Genomic DNA, 6,000 nt, shown 5'->3' on the forward strand with positions numbered 1-6,000 from the left:
CCTTGCGGTGATTTACAAAACTGCCGAAAAAACTAAAACATTGCCATCCACGAAATGGGAAGATTGGGCGCCGTCGATTGGGCACCGCAGATTGGGCGCCGGGAACATTGGGCGCCAAGCACTTTGGGCGCCGAGCGTTTTGGCGTCGAGCATTTTGGGCACCGAGCGTTTTGGGCGCCGAGCATTTTAGGCGCCGGGAAGCGAATTTTGAAACCCTCGCAATTACAGTGCATTGGCGAAATTCGAAAGCTGCCAAAATTGTTGGCGAGAATTTCGCAGTGCTACTCTTTGCGGAGCGCAATGCTGCTTATTCTCTGCTCAAGCGCCTTTGCTTGCAACCTGTGTTTGAAAACAAAAAGTTCATTGTAATAGTCGCGATTGTCATAAAGTTCTGTATTTTTTAAACTCTGAACGGTATTCTTAGTCTAATTAAACAATTATTTGAACACAATATGAATCAAGTTTTTAAATGTTGCAAGTCGTGGATGGATATTACGCTAGTTAAATTTTGTATTGAGACTTATAAATTTTTTGCAAATGCTCCGTGTGCAGCCGTGAAAGCTTGGCTTCATCTTCATACGTTATGGCTTTCAGATTTTAACTCGTATTATATTTAAAATCCTTGAAACTTATGTTTTGTCACATGCAATCTTATTTTGTGAAACAACCACGAATTTTGTTAGCGTTACTAAAAAGTTGTTATATTGTTGACTAATAAAATAAAAAGAGATAATGAATAAAAAATATATGAATTTTTTAGGATATATTTGACATTTCTTTTAATTCAGTATTGATTCAATGTATTTTAATTCGTAAATATACTTCAGTATGATTCTTCTGTGTGTTGAAGTTACGCATAATTCAAATTACAGACGATATTCCTTTTATATTTTCCGTAAAATATGAAAATGCATTTTACTTATGAGTAATGAGTTAAAAACTAGTTGGGTTGTGGAACAGTCAAAAAATGTTTAGAATTTTTCTTACCTTTCCAGCAATCCTACTGGTGATTAAAAAGTTAAAGTTGAAAATAAAGAATGATAACGGAATATCATATCAATTTATTTCAAATACTAATAAAATCTCGGTTGTGTTTCTTTAAAAAAAAACCCTATGTTGTCCTTTCAAAGCAACAGTAAGATATCTTAGTGTTATATCTGGGATTAGATATGTTACCATTGTTCTGAAGCTATGATGTATTTCGGTTTTGCATTAAAAAAATCCGAGTTTAGACCAAAATATCTAGGACAGCATCAAGACAAGTGAAAAAAAAAATTCTAAAGATACAGTGGCAGATCTACCATGTTGCAATTGTAAGGGGCTCCCAGGACCATAAGGCTATAAAGATAATTCAAAATTGCAACATTTTTTTTTTTTTTTACTTAGTTCTATGATAGACAAAGACTCAATAAACTTTCTAGAAATATCAATACTTTGAAATTTACCAAACTAAACAATGAGACGGACTAGTCATCGCTCGAGAATAGAAAATGATAGAGCTGCGTTGACGGTCTTCAGTACAGTCGCATTTGGACAGCGACCAATGGGTAGACCATAAACGAGATAGGTCAACTGTGTGGACACTGATTTTGATTTCATTAAAATCAAAAACTGGAGATGAACGACAAAGAGCAGGACAGCCTGGCGGGATCTCCTGAAGAAGGCCAAGGCTCGCAATGGACTATCCAGCCAATTATGATGATAATTATAGACAAAGGGGTCCCCAAAAATATATTTCAACGGGCCCCTTAAACCCATAAACCAGCCACTGAAAACTGATCTTCTGGTAACTCTGAAGTAATTTGAAGTGAATATTTACCAAATACTTGAACTACCTATAATCTGTGAAAAGGTAATTGTTTCTTATTCACAGTAATTATTACAATTAGATACACATTGGTTTGCTCAAGACATGAATAAGTACAGAAATTCTTAATTTCTTAGTATTCCTAAACTGCTAACACTTCGTATAAGCAGGCTTGTCATTTTGAATTTTTCCAGGGTTTGAGGGGTGGGAGAGGGTGTTTACTCAATGCAAATTTTATTGCAAAAACTACAACCCCTTACATGTAACATTAATTTCTCATAGCTAGAGGTGAGGCAATTGACCCTCCTAAATGACAGGCCTGCTTATAGGAAGTTAAATTTCGACGGAGTCAACAAGAGGTCATGTCTTCCTGGGGTAAACCTAACCGGCAACTTTGTAATGCTATGATGAGGATTTGCAATAGCCTTCACAATATTTCCAGGTTAGGTTTGCCCCAATAGTGGACCAAGCTTGGAATCTAAGTGATATATTTATGCAGGGCTGGCAAACCCTAGCTGACAAGGGGTCTACAGTGACTCCCAAAGGTCCTTGAATTTAAATAGTAAAAATTAATGCCATTTAAATTAAAATCTGTTTCTTATTTCAAAATTTTAAAAATTTTATATCATTGGCAACCTAGTTATAACTGAATCAAACTTATTAATTTTGAAAAAGGGCATAATGAGTTGTCAAAATTTTCAACTTAAAATGTACACTTTTTATATAAGACATAGAAAAATAAGAATATTTTTGCACAAAAAAGATTTTTGGGCTCACAAAGGCCTGTTGAGTCAATGAAGTTTCAATGCCATCAGAATATAAATATGCAAGACCTATATAAATTTAATAACTAAAATTGGATTGGTTTTCTACAAACTAAAGCTTTTGTAATCAAGCATTGTAGTGAGGTGATAGCGTTTCTAATGTTATCTTTATGCATAAAATGTAGGCCTCTTTTCAGAATTTTGCTACATAATACTAAATATCGTGCATAAAGACTTGGACACATCCAGATGGTATCGAGAAAGATCAGATGTGTCCCCTTTCAAAAATAAACATTAAAAAAAAAAAGATATTTCTAAAAATTAATTGATTGATGATTGTTTCATTTTCAAGTTTTTACTGATGAGTTTAGCAGTAGTAAAACTCAGTGCACCTTCAAACATTTATATTGCAGTTGGCAGTTAAATGGCAGTATCTGCAGAAAGTAGTTTTCGAGATATTTGAAGCAACTTGTTTTGTCCGTGAAATACACCGCCAGCCGAGACCCACGTGATAACAGGCCAGACAACTCCCCTCCCCCCCGCTTCGTTACGCCACCAGTAGTCGATCTTTGAACTTGGCGCGAAACTTTGAAAGCAGTGCAGTCTACCAGTTAAACAATAGTGCTTCTTGGTCTGGTTGAAATACATGAAATAGGAAATATTAACTTCGGCTGCACATTTTTGAATACAATACTGTTGGATTTATCTCATCCTTTCCACGTACCGGAATGTAGAGGCAATTAAAATATATATATATATAATATAAGTGTCTGCTGAGTGAATTTGAGTCAGCGATTTCCGCTTCCGAACAACCTGCATGTGAAGAAAAAAGCTGGGCGTCTCATGGAATAAATTTTAAAGTTCGGAGGTAAGTACTTTTCTCAGATAAACAAATTTACATTTTATGCAGTTACGATTACTTACGTTTTCCTCCATTACACGAACAATTGTCAGTTTCCTTTCTGATATCTTTGTCTGTAATTTGTAATTTTAGTATACTGCTTTAATATTTGAAACGGTTAACTTGCAACTTTTTATTTCTTTATTTTTTCAACTTTGTACACGCATTTATTCGAAATGGATTTTCCAAGCTGACAATATACATATGTCAAAATTTTCTGCAAATATACTTGTTGCTATCAGAAGCAACGTAACTTGGTGTTGATATTCAGTTAATATGTAAACAAGTTTATTGAAACAGGCTTTTAACTGAACTAATCTTATATTTTCCGTTTCGATTAAATTGTTTCATACGCTAGCATGTGTTATTTTGATCAAAAAACATTCCTTGATGGGCTTCCGTAGTTCTGAGATAGAAGATTAGATTTGAACGTCGGAGGTCGTGGGTCCGATACTCAAACATTTCCCCCCAACTACGCCCCTGCAATGTTATTCAAACAAGCTGGTTCTGTGCGAAAATTAAAAAAATATATACGGTTTTTTTTCACTGTTGTCTTTAAGTTTTATGATATTTATTCACACAGTGTGGTTAAGTTAACGGTATTCATAATTTCTGGGCTTGCGAAAGATTAGTTTTGAGCAGTGGATACACAACGTGTTTTTGCCAAATGCTCTGTGCTTGTTTGTTTATGCTTAAAAAGGGCAAAATATCTTGAACTACATATTTTTTGAACTCCTTGGGTTTTCTGTTAATAAGCTTTCAGGAACTCTGAAACTGTAACATAAATTGAATTAAGGGGCTGTCTATAAAGTATTATGCAAACTTTTGAACAAATCCCCCCCCCCTCCTCCTTGTTACATGTAACGCTGTTCAACATGAGCATATTGTTATAAACAACGCGTGATGTCACATTTCTTGTTATCCCCTCCCTTCCCCCTGTCATAAAACTGTCACATTGATTTCCTAAAAGAGCATACTCAGCAAAATGTTGATCTAAATTTAACATATATGAGGTTTTAAGTATTAAAGAAAGTTGCTAAAATGGTCATTCTATGAAAAGTTTTTTGAAAAAGGTTACTTTGTCATCAATTAATGCTTTTTAAAATAATTTTTCAAAAGCCTAAAATGATGAACTATTAAAGCCCCCCCACCCCACACACACACACAAGAATCATTAGCAGCAGAAAAAGCTAAAAATGGAAAAGTAGCCGAATTCCAAAAAAAAAAAAAAGGCTGTTTAGATATTGAATACATTTTTTGGATGTACAACATACAGTATTCATGATGTTGTATTATACATTCTTTAATTAACATTTTTCAAGTTGAATTCCTGTGTAATTTTTCGAGAGTGCCCACCGAAGGGAGGGGGGGGGGGGGTTCGGAATCATAGTCTCATAGTAATGATAGCTTTTCAACGGCTATAGTTATAAATAACTGTGCCCTTGAAATTTTAAGGGAGATGGAGATGTTTTGGGTTTTTTTTTTTTTTTTTTTGAAGTTTTCATAATTGATGGGGGTAGGGCACCGTCTACTTTGGGGGATGGCACCCAAGCATTCACGTCTTTTGAAAAGCATAAATTTGCTCAGCTAAGTTAACATTAATAATATGGTATTATGTACTTTGATGTTATGTCTTTGAAACATATTGCAGTCATGTTTCCCGTTTTCTTAAGTAAAAATGTTTATTTATTTTTTAAAATTTCATTTAATTCTTATACAAATACAATAGTAATATTATTTTTTGTTTTGATGTAATTGTAAAATGAAAGTTCATTTATTTATTTGAATACTTCTTAAGACTTAATGTTTCAATACAATATACGAGTAGTTAAAATGCGATTAGTTAAAAAACAATTTCCAATGAAAAATAAAACTGTGTTTATTTATCACTTTGTTTTAACATGATTGTAAAATAAAATCGTGTTTAGTTATTTGAATACTTTGTAATACTTATAAATGTTTTTATGTCAAATACTATGAATTAAGCTCAGTGTATTTTTTAATGTATGATTATCGGTTCCTTTTTATGTTTTCAAATGGAAAAGTAGAACTTGTAATGCTACTAAAATAACAGAAGTCAATAATAAATAAACCAAATAGTTTTATTTAACCAAAATATTAATCGAAGTGCTCACTTCCCAATATCATTGTGGATCGACAAACGATGACGTCATTTGCTAGTTGGATGGCCTTCCTATCTCGAAGGCCTCGCGGCAGCTCAGTCATTTCCAGCCGAGGACTGCAGTTTTGTGCTTATTAGCACTCATCAGCCCGACATAGGAGAGTGACTGTGCTAGAGATGGAAAACCTCTTAAGAAAGCCAAGAGTGCGAAACAAACTGGTAGCTAATATAGAATTAGCAGACCAGACGAGTGACCGAAGCAATGGTTCGGTTCAACTCGAAGATTGGACGCGAGGCAAGGTATATTCAGTAAATTACCGCCCATTAGCCAGGGCTCCCTGGCTAATGGGCGGTAATTTACTGAATATAAATTTCTGAACATTCTATGCACATCGATACAACACTG

Source organism: Uloborus diversus, chromosome 9, assembly GCF_026930045.1.
Source record: "Uloborus diversus isolate 005 chromosome 9, Udiv.v.3.1, whole genome shotgun sequence".
NCBI lineage: Eukaryota > Metazoa > Arthropoda > Arachnida > Araneae > Uloboridae > Uloborus > Uloborus diversus.